This window comes from Halichoerus grypus, chromosome 2 (genome assembly GCF_964656455.1).
Source record: "Halichoerus grypus chromosome 2, mHalGry1.hap1.1, whole genome shotgun sequence".
Classification (NCBI taxonomy): domain Eukaryota; kingdom Metazoa; phylum Chordata; class Mammalia; order Carnivora; family Phocidae; genus Halichoerus; species Halichoerus grypus.
Genome location: NC_135713.1, coordinates 83,283,952 through 83,296,356, shown reverse-complemented (window position 1 = coordinate 83,296,356; position 12,405 = coordinate 83,283,952).

Here is a 12,405-nt window from a genome sequence, read left to right as displayed (position 1 = left end):
TCTTTTTATAGTTTCCAGTGCTTTAAATGAAGCACAGGAAGAATGGATTAATAAAACATGTGTTGAAAATTATGCATCAAATCGTCACACTGATTTGGGGTCTAAAGTTATTATAATGTGGCTCCAGTTGTAGCTTTGAATGCTGGGTAACGGGGGGAAGACGTATTAACTCTGTTCTGATTGCCTGTTGTTAGTAACAATACAAAACAAACCTCCAGATTTTTGCTGTTGTGTCCAATCACCTTTTCTAATAACTAGATTATTCCAAAGACTGGAAACGTGTTTGATAATCATGTGGTGTGGGTTACCAAAGAACGGGGGAGCCATGTCTTTGTGGGCCTTGTACCTTAACTAATACCCAGTTGTCCTGAGGTACAAAGGATGCTTTGTTGGTCTTACAATATATGAATGGTAAGGATCACATCTTTGCTGAAAGGTGATAGCAGGTATTATGTCATGAAGCCTAGCTAGTGAGATAGTCCTGGTATGGGCGGGGTAATTCTGATTTTGAGGCTGACTTTCAAGACGGAGTCAGACGGGGTCTTTAGAAGTTGTGCCAACTGTTGCCAGTTGTTCTGCTTCTTTGGGAGAATTCTAGCCCTCTTCATCCCTGTGTGTGTGTGTGTGTGAGAGAGATGATGCAAGACATTCGAGAGTTCTTGTATTTTGACAGCTTTTCTTGCAGAGGAGGAGACTGAAGTAATTAGAGGTTACACTGACCCACCAAGGTTACAGAGAAGCATGGCTGCCCAATTTTTTATAAGAAGGGAAAAGCTGCCAATCAAATAAAATAAGGAAACATGAAAATAGATGCTGAGAGGCCAGAAAAGGAAAATTTATATGGACCAGAAACAGAATCTAATATACTCGAACTGTTGATAACCAGAAACATACTTAATGTGCATACTTATGTACAACCCTTTAAAAAAAGGACATGTCAAATTATTCCTGTATAAAATATTTAAAAGCTTAACTAATTGTATGCATCATTTGATGTTGAAAAAAATGTGCTTGATTCTGATTCGCTTTATTAGCTGATCCATATTGATACCGCTTTGGCACTTAACAGGTTCAAAGTTGAGTTTGAAACCCAAGTTTCTTTACAACAGTGTGAACTTGGGCTAGTTTCTTAACTTCACTAGGCCTCAGTTTCCTCCTCTGTGAAAAGGAGATTATAATTACTATTTCATGGGCTTGGAGGCAGGATTAGAAGAGATGATGCCTATAAAAGGTTTAGCATAATGCCAGGCACATTTGAAAAAAATCCCTCAGTAAATGAAATTTTGTATCCTGTTGTCACTGTTACTGAACTTGATTGATTGATTAGGTCACAAGGATATAGTATTTTGTCCAGATCACAGCACTAATAAAAGCTTTGAGAATAAATATTACAGACACATTGGTTCACTGACCTTGGGCAAGATCCTTGGGTAAGACCGTAAAACTTCTGGGCAAGTATATAATGGCCTTTGATTATGAGAGGAAAGCTGGAAGAGAAATAAGGGAAGTTGAAATCAAGGGAATGCCTATAATCATCAGTTGGCCAGATAAGTGGTAAGTGATGTAAAGTAGCCAGGCAAGAGCCCTTTTCTTCTGTCCTCAGAGCAACTTGACAAGAGGATAGCAGTCACTAGACAGAATATAATGTTTGTCCTTTAAATTATAGAACAATTCCCTTGCCATGTAGTAATTCGTTAGTTTTTGGAGACAGAAATTTGTTTCTTTCCAGATGTGAAGCCAATGAGCTTAGCTACTAATGGAGGTTAGTGACTAGTCTCCCATCAGCCTCTCCAAGCAGCTCTGAGTCCCCTACTTGTAAGAGGTAACAGTCTCTTGCAATAATGAAATATTTCTTTTAGAATTAACCCCCAAGAAGAATGAAGGGGGGGAAATCGGAGGGGTAGATGAACCATGAGAGACGATGGACTCTGAAAAACAAACAGGGTTCTAGAGGGGAGGGTGGTGGAAGGATGGGTTAGCCTGGTGATGGGTATTAAGGAGGGCACGTTCTGCATGGAGCACTGGGTGTTATGCACAAACAACGAATCATGGAACACTACATCTAAAACTAATGATGTAATGTATGGGGATTAACCTAACAATAAAAAAAAAAAAAAAGAATTACCCCCCAAATACAGCAACTGCTTTGTAAACACCTGCAGTCTCCTATTTACAGAATCGAGGGTGAATGCCATCACTAAAGCAGCTGCCTTCTATGAGACTTATTTGCTATAATGGCTTTCCATTTATTTCCTTTTATAAATCCATTCACTAATCTCTGAAATTTTCAGTACTAGATTCTGGAAACTGAAAAATGAACCAGGCAGACAAGGCCTGATCATAAAGGTTATGTTCTGGTAGGGAAAACAAATGTTTAAAAAGTTAAGCAACGAACAAATTTCACTAAGTATCAACAATTCTAAAGAAACTGGTAAGTGCTAGAAAGGAAAATTCATAAGGTGCAATCTTAGAGAATAGCAGAGGGAATTTGTTTACATAGTTAGATCAAAGAAAGCCTCTCTCGAGTAGGTAACATTTAAGCTGAAGTTTGAAAGGTAAGCAGGTTGCACAAAGCGGGGGGAGTAATGTTTCAAGCAGAGGGCACAGCAAGCACAGAGACCTTGAGTTGGGGAGCACCTTGGTTGGTTCAAAGAACAGCAAGCGAGGGAGGGGATGGGTAACATGATGTGAGGTCTGAGAGGTAAGGAAGCCACATCCTGCAGAGCCTTGAAGGCCGTAACAAACAGTTTGGATTATATGCTTAGTAAAATTGGCAGTCATTGAAAGGTTTTCAGCAGGGGTTCCATGATAAGATTTGCATTGCTAGAAGATTGCTGCGTGGGGAATGCCTCGCAGGGGACAGGAGTGGATTGGGGGTGCCTGTAGCATAGGTACAACAATGGGTAATGTAGGCTGATATTGGGACGGGTAACTAGCAGTGGAAAGAAAGAGAAGGGGAGGAATCTGAGAAATATGCTGGTGGTAGAAGAGCCAGAATGAGCTGCTAGATTAGAGTGAGAGTCAAGAGCCAGTGAGCTCAGAGATGACCTCTACTTTTCTGGGTCTTGAACTTTGGGGAGTCATAAGCACTCGGTGCTTTCCTGGCCAATATTTAAAGTCAGGAGTTCAAACTCATGTGTGAACATATGTACACACACACACACACACACACACACTTGTGAAAACACCCACTGCCACTTGTGAAAATAGAACGTGCTGAGAGGACTAAGGTCAATATAAGAAATGATTGAGTGAGTGCTTTTCGTTGAATGTCCCACACTTAATGGTGCTCTTTTCTACCTCTGTACTTTTATACAGGCTATTGCAAGGAACATATAATGTCCTTCCCTCTCCTCTCTGTGTATTCTAATCCAGTTTAATCTTAATGCACAGGAACAGTCCCATTTTCTCTGTGAAGCCACCACCGACAGCCAGGTCAAATGGAGCTCACTTTCTGTAGGACCTTGTAACATACATTCATGGCCCATGTCTAATTCTTAGAACACTTCAACTTTGGCCATGTCATGTGGCTATCCCAATAGTTTACATTTCTCATAAATGTCTCTCCAACTCAGCTGTAAACCCTTTTGAGACCAGAGACAGATTCTCATATGCCCGTTGTAACACTCACACTACCTGGCAGCATGCCCTGAACATAGAAGGGCCTCGACAAACAGCAGTGTAATTACTCGCGTTTTTACACGGACAGTAACTTGATCACCTACTGTAATAGTCCATATATATAGTAAATAGGAGATTAGGTCACAAAGAGATAGTACTCTGACCAGATCACAGAACTCATAAAAGCTTTGGGAATATGCATCACACGCATGTGGGTTCAGTGACCTTGGACAAGATCCTTAATGTCTGGGTCTCCATTTCTCATGTAAAAATGAAGAGGTTTATGCCTCATGATCCCAAAAGTTCTTGTAGGATTTCTTTTTAAAACCAGAGTTACTGAATATTGTTAAGAACCAGATACTGAACTAAGTAAGCACTGTTGGTATCCTTTTATTTAATTTTTGTAACAACAACTTCATGAGGTGAGGTAGTGTTATTCCTCTTTTCATAGATAAGGAAACTAAGATATAAGAAGTTTAAGTAACTTGCCCAAGGGTACTCAACTAACAAGCGGCAGAATAGAATTGGATTGGAATGTAGGCCTGTTCTACTGCAAAGCCTGAGATCTTAATCACATCGCTATTCTGCTACATTTCTATACCCTTCATTTGTACAGAGGCCTTGAATGAGAAAAGTTAGGTATTTTACCCAGAACTTGATGTCTAGGAATTGGTAGAGGTAGGTCTAGATTCCAACACCAGCTCTCTTTTCCTTATGATATGCTGTGGTGCCTTTTTTATCAAAGAATATTCAGGATGGGCTTGTTCTAGCGTATTTCAACGAGTATACTGGTACTGGAAAGAATTCAGTAATGAATATAGTCAGTTGTGTTTGCTGAATAAAGGAAATGAGTTTATCTTCTTGTTTAGAAAGGTTTTGCAAAGTACCTCTGTGCTGCACCAGTTCTAGGCAGAAGTCAGTGAAAAGGCAGGTACCAACAAATACAGAATCATTATGCTGTACACGTGAAATAATATAACACTACATGTCACCTTATCTCTAAAACAACAACAGCAACAACATATACACCACAGATGGCTTCCTTATTTTACCATGCCAACAATTAGCACGAGATTACCCACGAATGTGGGGAGAGAGAGAACATTTCCTAATAGATAGTTCTTTGATTTAGAGATCTGTGATAATCCACAGAGTAACAGACCTTGAAAAATTTTCCTGTTAAAAAAATAGGCATCTTTAAAAGTTGAATACAGAAAGATTAAACCTAACAAGAACGTGAAAATCTTTGCCATTGTGTTTAGTAATGTGATGATACAAGGCTTCATTTTTTTTTTTTTTTAAAGATTTTATTTATGTATTTGACAGAGAGAGACACAGCAAGAGAGGGAACACAAGCAGGGGGAGCGGGAGAGGGAGAAGCAGGCTTCCCGCTGAGCAGGGAGCCCGATGCGGGGCTCGATCCCAGGACCCCGGGATCATGACCTGAGCCGAAGGCAGATGCTTAACGGCTGACCCCTCAGGTGCCCCATACAAGGCTTCATTAAAGCTTATTTATTACTCAGTGGTTATTAAAAACTTTCTAGCTACAGTGCTCTAAAACCTCCACATATATTGGTCTTGCGTACCTAGGAGAAACAAAAAACACCGTGGGGCCAATTCTGATGCATAATAGCAACTGCTGGGAGACTTCTGAGATGGGAGAGGTTACTTCTGAGAGTAGGACCGCTCCTCTCTCTGCTACGAACTCTTCTTCTCCTTGACAATTAATACTTAACCCAGAGTGACTACTGTTCTCCTCTAGAAATTACCCCATTCTTGGCTACTGTTGACAGCTTGTTACCTGCTTACCACTTTGTTAATGTAAGGAGGAAAAATAGCTCTTTCTTCTACACTTCTAAATTCTTGACTGGGGTCCCTGTAACAAAAGAGTGATGAAGAGAAAATCATACTCATTTATTTATTGTAAGTTTCATGTGACTTGGGAGCCTTCGTAAGGAAATGAAGACCTGAAGATGTTAGACCTGGATGATTTTAGATTAGGTTTGACAAAGGGTGGAAGGTCATGGGAAAATGGGATAGGACAAAAAGGGGTATGAACTTTGTGTGGTGAATTGGGGGAAACAGCAAGACCTGTTCATTCGAATTCCTCTCAGCATCTTGGAGATGAGGATGCATCTTTCCTCTGGGGATGAGGAGGTCATCCCTCACATAAGGGTTTTATGACCTGCCTTAGGGGAAGGTCAGAGAGTCCTTCCTATCTGTGCTGTTTCTGAAATTCAAGATGCCTCGGTTTCCTATTTTGGGATAGAGTGTCCTGAACTCTGTCAATATTTAAGACCAATAACCTACAGTTTAGGAGACCACAATTAGTTTCACAATCAAATGGCAAAAAAAAAAGCGGTGGAGGGCAAGTACCTGATAAAGATTCCAGTAACATAATTGTGGAAATACACCTGGGTATGAGAGGTGGCAGTTGTTAGACTATACGAACCAGTCTTTGTAGGCAGTTTACTGAGAAAAGTAGAAGAATATAAAGTATATTCCTTCTTAATCAGACTGACAACGTGGAAAAATGACACAGTTCACTTCATTTCTAGTTCCAAAAAATTAACATGACACCCTGCCCTAATTCATATTGTGATTTGAATCATCCCAGAGCCAACCCGCTTTTCTTCAGGCAAGGAGAATCTCTAAAGGCATAGCCCACAAAATACATAAAGGAGTAGCCATGGACCCCCACTTGAAGGAGTTTGCAATGTACTTTAGGACACAAAGTCAGGAGAGGAATTCTAGGGCTTGCTTTGACTATCCTTGACTATGCTCTGTCCCTTGAATACGCCCCATGAAATGATATTGCTGGGTGCGCTCTGAGGCCACTCGTGGACCCCACTCAGCCTTCTTATCTCCCAGGTCCGAATTCGGTGAGGCCAGCATTAACATGATGAAGGCTGTCCCGAGAGTCCTCAGTGAGAGAAGAACGATAATGAAGGGCAGGATCTACACAAAAGGATGATGATGGTGATGATCTCAACACCCTTCCCAAACCAGGATATTCCTAGATCTACTCTGGGATTTTCCACAGCCAGACCAGAGCCAGAAGCTGGCCCTCGTCCCAGTAGACGAGGGCTTGCTTTGAAGTCTCCTCGGCAATTCCATGGACCCCAAGGAAACTTGAGGAATAGGCAAAAAACAATCTTTCCTGTCTCTTCAAATGTCAGTGAGTTGCCTTTGGAGTTAAAAGTGACAGTTGCAACTTTGTATGTGTTTATTCCACAAGCGTACACAACGCGTGTTTTTCTAAGTGTGACTGGAGAATGAGTCCTCAACATTTCTAGTTGAGCTCCGAAGAATACAGGAACTTCTGGATACTTTGATAATGTGTGCATATGCCCAGGGACGTTTATTCTTATTAATAATAAGAAGAAACCACAGTTCTGCTAATGAAGTGTTTGCCAAATGTTGATATACATATGACTCTTCCACAATAAAATTAGATGAAGTAAAACATCTGTGGGTGGGGGGAGGCCCCAAAATTCAGCTGACATCTGGCCAACTTGTATTTGCCTGCTTTTACCTGGCCAAGCCTGTGCCTCTAAACTACACACTTGGTAGGATAGAACCTCCTCTCTAAGGGAAAAGGTTTGTTTCAGGATCAAACTGGACAAAAGGATAAAAGGACAAAAACTCAGAGACCAAAGTGAATGAATGATAGGTCTGTCTTAAAATCTAGAGGCCCACAGTGAAAATGCTGTTATCCACTGTTTGTATTAATGCAGATCATGGTGAAGGTAAACAAACGGATTCACCATATGAATAAAAGCAGTGCTGGTTACTGATAATCACAGCATTCGCATAGTACTTGGTTCTGCAACAGTGCAATCTTTAGCTTTAGATAATACCCCTTTGAGGCGAACTGGCACAGTATCATTATCCCCCTCTTAAAGATAAGTTAACTGAGTCAAGAGATTAGATGCTTTATTTGAGGCCACCCAAAAAACAAGCAAAGACTTTATTATGCCTCTTCTGCCAAATACAGCATGGGCTGCTAGCCCCTATATGGCTGTGCTCTTTTATTACATGTGTTGCTTTATTATTGGGGACAGGGTTTTCTGCGGGCTTTGCACTTTGATAGCTTTACTGGGTAGAATTAGGGTTGCCCACTCGCCCATGAATAAGAGGTGTAGGGATGCTTAGGCCAGAGGTGTGATGAGGCATCTTGGCTGCTTTGTCTAGTGAAATCTCTCAGAACAGAGGGAAGCCCCAGAGATGGTGCTGAAGATACTGCTACCACCTCACAGATGTGGAACCTTTGGGCCACCGTACTTCCACCTGAGTGAAGGGGGAGAGGGGTGGGCCACCGTACTTACTTCCACCTGAGTGAAGGGGGAGAGGGGTGGGGGGCTTAGACTTCTATCTCGGCTCAAAAAGAATTTTACTTCAGATTTCCTCAAATCTAGAGACATATATCCTTCCCTGAGAACAAAGTCAAAATTAAATAAACAGAAATAAACCTATAAAAGGGGGTTGACCTTAACTACTGCCATTAAAGACCTGTACATGAATGTCCCCTTAGCCTGTAAGCATTTATAGTATCAGTAGCTGGATGTGCTCTGCTTTGTATATACAACAGGTAATTAAATCTTGCCAAGCAGAAGTTCAGATTTATAGTTAAAATGAGCACATGCATAATAATTATTATTGTTATCATGGTCATGGTAAATAGCATTTATTAAGGGCTTACCATATGCCAGGTCTTAGGGTAACCTTTGTATCTCATTTAATCCTTAAAACAAACCTATAAGACACTATTATTCCTAGTTTCCTGAAGCAAAATCTTGGATCAAGAAATTTGTTCAAAGTCATCCAGCTATTAAGTGGATAATATGAGATTCAAGCCCAGGTCTGTTTGCCTCCAGGGTCTATGATATTATAAAAAAAGACAGACACAAATACTTGTTTAGTCGTGCCTGTATGCCCTTGTGTATAGATAGTGGGCATGAAAATTCCAGACATGGACTCAGATATGCACATATGTAGCTTTGTTTCTCTATCTCTGATCTTAGCCTGTCTCAAGAGCCCTGTTTCCACTGCCCATGAAAAACTGCACTTTGCTAGTTCAAAACTCATTTTATTTTTTAGTAATTCTCACTTAACACAGGATTGCTCTTTCTCTGTCTTCTCCCCTCCTCCTCTCTTTTAGCGATGAGCTAACCAAAGGAGGAGGAGAGTGGGGCCTCTGTATCACCCTGACATCAGGTGGGAATGGTACACTTGGTCTTCTGTCATCCTCTATCCTTGCTGGCCTCGAAGTAGAACCCAATCTGCTGGCCCCTGCTGCTGATGCCCACAGTTCATAATCTGTAGATGTCATGCTCAAACATTCTTTATCCTCCTCGTCCTACCCCAGGCTCCTTTGCACCCCCTGGCTATTCTCAGCTACCCCAGTGCTCCTCTTGAGGACTGTGAGATCAGAACAGTGGGAACCCTCCTTCCCTCCATGGGGTGGGGAGGCTCCCCTCAGGTCCATGCACCCAGCTCCTCCCTGGTCTGCTGTACTGGATGCAACCTCTGAAAGGCTTAGAGTCTCCTCAGGCTATCCTCTGAGAATAGAGGCAGAACTCCCCACAGTCTCCACCTCCAGTGTTGCTAAGTTTTATGAGGTTTCTCTTACCGTCACTCAGGGACAGCACGTACGACCTGACCAGGTCTCCCTTTGAATCTCTCCCTTCTTCAAGCTGGAGAAACACTAGCCATTTTACCCACTCTGTGGCTTAAAATAGAAACTTTCTGATCCTCTGGTTCCTTCAGGCTCTAAGTCTTAAGAAATTTAAAACAGGCTTTCTTCTCTTGTAATATTGGCTTTCAAGACAATTCTACCTACCTTAGCCTTCTGAAAAGTTATTGAGTACTTCAGTTTACTTCTTTAGTCTGTAGCCTTCCTACTCAGAGGCATTCCCTTCCTCTAACCTACAGGTTGATGTGGGCAAACGAGAAATGCAAGAAAGAAAAACATCAGTCATTATCTTAAAATAGTAACTCATTTCTGTACAGAGATATAGGAGTACGAACTGTAAGTCTTTGTAATTGTCTTCCATGAAAGTGGTGTCTTAACCTTAACTTTCCCTATAAATAGGTCTTAGTCACTTCTCAACAGTATTCATTATATATATTACCTGGTAATGAAATGGAACTATCACGTAAGGGGATACTACACTTTGAGCATTTGCAGTTACACCTTCCTTAACAGAGAAGCAATTAAGATGTGTGAAAAGCACTATATCTTGTGTGTGTGTATGTGCGTGTGCGCACGTGCGCGTGCACGTGCACAACTGGACAGGCTGCCATTTTGCACATGTATCATAATTGTTCTTTGTGCTAAAAGCAATGCAGAAGTGAACCACAAAATTTTAGCCACTGGCAAGTTTCGTACCAGTTTCGTTGCATTCAAATCACTGACATTTTCAGCTAAATCATGTATCACAAACCCATTCACATATTTCCTCCTAGCCGGTTAAAATCAGTCTGATCCTGGACTGTGTTAGGGTCCGAAACACAAGTACCTGAGTGTTGGCTGCATGACTTCTATCTGAACACCAGATGTTGTGTGTGTCAGTGGTCCACGCCTCTGCAGCATGGCCCAGGTCCTGGATGCCACACCAGAAAGCTCTCTCCCGTCATGAGATCACACAGAGTCAGCTCATTGAGTGAGGCTGGGGGGGAGAAGAGAAAGGCACGTTTCATTTACACCCCCTCCAACTGCCATGTGTACACACATTTTTAATGAATAAAGAGAATATCGAGAGACCATTTTTGTAAAAACACAACAAAACCAAAAAAGCACAAACTCTTGGAAACACTTACATACATATGTTTGCATGTGTTTAGAGAAAGGTCCACCAAAGCACATCGAATTGTTAACAGAAATTACCTTCAGAGAGTTGGGTTAGCAGAGGGTGATGAGGTGGACTTCTTCCTTCAATTTATGCAACTCTGTCCTGTCCTGGTTTTTTTTTCCCTTAAGTATTGTCTACACTGTAATTTTAAAAATGTGATTTGCATGGAGGTAAACCTCAAAGCTAGCCTTCTGAGGGGACAGGTTCTGTCAGAAGCACACGTCTGAAGGTGCTTCTTCCTTCTGATGCAGTCAGCTTTGGAAACCACTGTTGGAGAAGCATTCGGTTATGCAAAAGGAGAAAGGGAGAAACGTGAGCTCTTTACTCTTAAGAAAGATGAAACGACGTGTAAAGGAGAAAGGATCCAGTGCACTGTGGAGAAGGAGGTCTGCAATCCACAGGCCACAGTGTGACTCTTCTCAAATCCATGCCTACCCCAGTGGAGATAATAGACTCGGCACGGAAGTCACATCTTGATTCTGTCCCAACAGCGTATCTACCCAGGCGCCCAGAAATCCAGGATGTTAATGAAGTGAAAGATGTGCGGCCAGCCCTGCTCTGTAGCTGGGGCCCAGCCCTGGCACCCCTCCTGCTGCCATGTGCCACTCCTGGAATGCTGGGCCACTACACCCTCAAACTAACTTCTGGCTGAACTGGGGGTGTCCTGGTTCCAGCCGAGAAGAGGCTTCAGTCCTGGTTTTCACACTTGAACTTTTGGTTCAGGAGCAAAAGCCAAAAAATGCAACCTACCCTGCGCAACAGCCAGGGTGTTGCTCCTGCCAGGCAATTCCTGGCTCGGTGGACCACCAGCTCCTACTTTTTGGACCAGGAGGATACACCAGAGACCAACCTCCCGTGATTCAGGCCTTGCTGACAAATCACTGATCCAGCCAGATTTCTTCCTTTGCTTGAGTTACTACCTGGTAATGAATTGTGCACTTTGTAAATATTAATACTCTTATACTAGCAAGATATGGAAGAAATACATGCAAGATTTATTTAAAAATGATGGCCCTGGGACTTAGAAGAGTTTTTTGGGTGGGGGGATTTTATTTTTAGTACCATTTCTGCTCTAACAAGCTTTGAACTTTATATAATAACTTGCTGCTGACATGTGATTCATCATATCATCATCACAATTCTAGTGTGGTGTGTTCTTTTTCTACACAGAAGTGTTAAATGCATAGGACTTAAAATGCTATGAGAAGGCCACAGCTCTACAGGAGAATAATTCTTAATCTATATGGAAAAGTTGACTAGGACTTGAATGAAATAAACATGTTTGTGGTACCCATGAATACAATGTGGTATAGTAAAGGTGAGAAAAATCTGAGAATACTGGAAGAATACATAGTGAGACACTCTACAGTTATGATAGTGAAGATTGTCTCAGGCTTCTGGATCTGGCAACAAAACAATTTACATTTTATTGCCATATAATCTATTGATGCCACTTTATATTTAATTGTCAAATTTCCTTTAAAAAATAAACTCATGTCGGGGCACCGGGCTGGCTCAGTTGGATGAGCATGCTCATGGGTATAAGTCCCATGTTGGGTGTAGAGATTACAAAAATAAATAAGTAAACAAACAAACTCATGTCTTCATTTGCTTTTAACATTTTTTAAAAATCAAGAATCACAGAAAAGTTAACTGGCTTATTATTTACCAAATAAATGCTTAATAGAGACAAATTTGAAACATTTCCAGATCCAAACCATGTGTGTATTTTATTTGACCCACCTGCCTCCAAGGCTGTCCTTTCCAGACAGTTATGTTTTATTGCTGCTGTTCTTAATCCCATTTTGGAACTTGAATTTTTTTTTTCCTCCTCATGTACCTATTATCGCTGAGCAATCTATACTGTACCAGAAACGCTCAACAGAAAGTGGAAAAACACACAGAAACTTGGAAGGCCTGAGTAGGTTAA